This window comes from Ursus arctos, chromosome X, assembly GCF_023065955.2.
Source record: "Ursus arctos isolate Adak ecotype North America chromosome X, UrsArc2.0, whole genome shotgun sequence".
Lineage (NCBI taxonomy): Eukaryota > Metazoa > Chordata > Mammalia > Carnivora > Ursidae > Ursus > Ursus arctos.
In genome coordinates this window covers 13,984,589-13,988,225 of record NC_079873.1, presented here as the reverse complement: position 1 = coordinate 13,988,225, position 3,637 = coordinate 13,984,589, and the positions used below count along the sequence as shown (strand labels likewise).

General features: G+C 38.9%; 1 pseudogene; it reads right to left on the bottom strand.

Annotated features, from left to right (window-relative positions):
* Positions 1 to 2,462: 2,462 nt before the first annotated feature.
* On the bottom strand, positions 2,463 to 3,352 carry LOC113242200 (heterogeneous nuclear ribonucleoprotein C-like; annotated as a pseudogene).
* Positions 3,353 to 3,637: the final 285 nt, after the last annotated feature.

Here is a 3,637-nt window from a genome sequence, read left to right as displayed (position 1 = left end):
GCCCCAGCCTCACTTGGAGTAGGTAAGGATTCTAACAAAGAGATCTTTTCATTATGATTCCACCTTGAAATAAAGATAGAAACATTTCTCAAGAGTATTGCTTGAAGATCAATATTGCTTCATTTAGGAGATGTATTTCTTCCGTTCCATTCTGTTCCCTTCCCTTCCCTTCCTTTCCCTTTCTTTTCTTTCTTTCATAAAAGACATCAGCCAGTTGAAGTCAATCACTAAGGAATTATGAGGGTACATGTGCAGAGCACCCATATTTCTTAAATTTTTCTGTACATGTTAAAATGTGTTAAGAACTAAGGAAGTTACTGGGTAATTTAAACCTCACCTTTCCATTGTTGTGATTTGTATATAAGGATTTTCCTGATATGGTTTCTTATATTTATCCAAAAAAACCCAGTAGTAACCCATAGTAAAGTAGAATTGACAGAGAATGTCCATGATGAAATTTTGGAAATGTTAACAGCCGATGAAAATTGAGAAAATGAGGTAATAAGAAAAAGTTTTTCTTCTGGAAATAATGTCTGGAGCAACCATTAATGATTTTAACTACCCACATTGGTAAAGGATTTGGTTGGAGCAGAGTAAATATAAAAGCAACAAACAGAAATTTTGAACATTGGACATATACGAAGAAATAAGGAAAAGAATGTCTAGTCTTTTTTTTTTTTACAAGTTGTTTTTTTTAAGGTTTTATTTATTAATTGACAGAGAGTGTGTGTGTGAAAACACAAGCAGGGGGAGTGACAGGCAGAAGGAGAAGCAGGTTCCCCACTGAGCAGGGAGCCCAGTGTGGGGCTCGATCCCAGGACCCTGGGATCATGACCTGAGCTGAAGGCAGGTGCTTAACCAAGTGAGCCACCCAGGCATCCCAAGAATGTCTTGTCTTAAATATACATTTTGATTTTTCATATCAATGAATGAAAAATATCTAAATTAGCCCTAGAGTAGAAATATAGAAATTATATTTAAAAAGTGATTATAATTTAATTATAGTTTCGTTTCACTTAATGCTTCAGATGCATTCCTGGAAAGTTAAAATCTATCCAATTTTTTCTTGAGTCCAGTTATGATCTTTGGAGTTTCCATCAATACACAAAACTCAACTACATTTATATTTAATTAAGTAAGTAAGTAAATTCTACACCACATGTGGGGCTCAAACTCATGATCCTAAGATCAGGAGTCACATGCTCTACAAACTGAGCCAGCCAGGCACCCCTATTTTTTATTTATTTATTTTTTTCAGAAAGTGCACGTTTTATTTTAATTCCAGTATAGTTAACATATAGTATAATATTATTTTCAGGTATATAGTATAGTGATTCAACAAATCTATACATTACTCAGTGTTCATCATGATAAGTGTACTTTTTCATCCCCATCACCTATTTCACCCATCCCCCACCCCCTCACACCTCCCCTCTGCTAACTGTCAGTTTGTTCTCTGCAGTTAAGAGTCTGTTTTTTGGTTTGTCTCTTTTTTACTTTGTTTGTTTGTTTTGTTTCTTAAATTCCACATATAAGTGAAATCACATGGTATTTGTCTTTCTGTGACTGACTTATTTCACTTAGCAGTATACCCTCTAGCTCCATCCATCCATGTTGTTGCAAAATTTCATTCTTTTTTTATGGCTGAGTAATACTCCGTTGTGTGTATGGATGGATGGAGATATATATATCTCACATCTTCTTTGTCCACTCTTCTGTTGATGGACGCTTAAGCTGCTTCTGTAATTTGACTTTGTAAATAACGCTGCACTAAGCATAGGGGTGCATATATTTTTTTTCCTCCAGATTTCTGGTTTAAAAAGGACTTATTTGAGAAACAAGGTCCCAAACATCAGGTTGTTCACAAAAATAATCTCCAGTATCCACTTTAGAAAACAAATCTTAAGACTATTGCACTAATTATTTTTCTAGAGGATGCATTTGACATGCCAATTCTCATTCACAAAAATACATTGTTACGTTTGTGTTGGACAGCCCCACATAGCACTCTTATGTGGGGTATAACACACAAACCTTGAACTCAGAGCTGTTCTCAAGTGCTTCTCAACTGATGTGATGCCTTTGCAGTTAGGGAAGCAACTGCTGAGCTCAAGTATGAATGGAAAGAACTGTACTCCCTGCATAACAAGAGCTTATTTTGGAGACCGTTGATAAAAACCACACATCCGTTTCATCATTAAGTCATAAAGAGGAATCAAAAGCAAAAGCAAAAATTACAGAGTAAGACTTAAACATAATGCCTAGGAGTGTCACAGAAAGTGAAAATGGGACTAGGCACAGGGAAATATGAATTAATGAGCATGGGAAGGACAAGGATGGGGACAGTAGTGAGCGTGTGCTGAAGAAGATACTAGGAGATGGGCTCTGGTGACAATGTTGATCTTACACAAGTGCGTAAGTAAAGAAATAATGGGACAAAATTTCCAAACCCCACTGTATGCTTAAGAGTCATCTTTGCCATTGATGCTCTGTCATCCTTTCCTTCCTCGGCCTCTTTTTCATCATCCTTCATTCAACTGCAGGTGCTCATCCCCCCCAGTCTTCATTGTCGTCATCATCTGGTAGGTCCCCCTCCGCAGCGGAGTCATCTGCACCCCTCTCACACTCCGTCTTCTCATTAGTCTCATCTTTCTTCAGGGAGCAGCTACTCTGCTCCTCTTCTCAGTTATCATTCTTCATCCCTACTCCTTGTTTGCTCTGTTATTTTTCAGATTTTTCCAGGCTTTGCAGTAGAGAACCTACTTTTTGTTTTACCTGGGTTAACTCCTTCTTAATGATCTGAAAGTCATCTCCTTTCAACTTCTCAGACTTGGAAGAAGACCCTCACTGTCCACTCTTAGAACTTGCTGCCCCTTCCTGAGGTGTTTCCTGATACACAGCGGCATTTTGAGGGAACTTCAGCCCGAGCTATAGGAGGAGGAGGAGCACGTGCTGGGTAAACCGGCTGCATCCTATCGTAATAATCCGGTTGACCGTCATAGTCCAAGTGAAAAGAGGAGCCATACAGCTCCGTTGCAGACCGTTTTGCACGTGCTTCTCCTCGGTTCACTTTTGGCTCTGGAGCCAGATTAATGTCTAACACCTGGCCAGCTGTCATTCTGCCATCCTCCCCTGCCACAGCAGCTTGGGCATTTCTCTCATTAGCATACTGAACAAAGGCAAAGCCCTTAAGAAGAGATCAACCCACAATTTTGCCGTATTTGGAGAAAATTGCCTCCACATCAGATTTCTTGACCACAAGAGTATCGAGAGTCCCAGTGAACTCATGGGAGTTCATGGAACAAGGATCTGTCTTGTAGGTAACATTGCTGACCATTGTCTTTGATGATAAGGTTTCTCACAAAGCCAAAAATCGTAGCTGAAGATCAAAAAAATCTCACTCAAGTAAAGTTCCGCTAACATAAATTTCAAGTGATTTGTAAGCAGGATGGGGAGGGAGAAGAGATTTGATTCTGAATCTCCTGCTCCTGGGATCTATGTGGAGAAACAACTGCTGCTTGTCAGCAGTGCAGTGGCAACCACTCAATCTTTGTCTTTTCAAATTAGTGTTTCTGTATTCTTTGGGTAAATATCCAGTAATGGAATTACTGTATCGTCTGGTAATTCTATTTTTAAT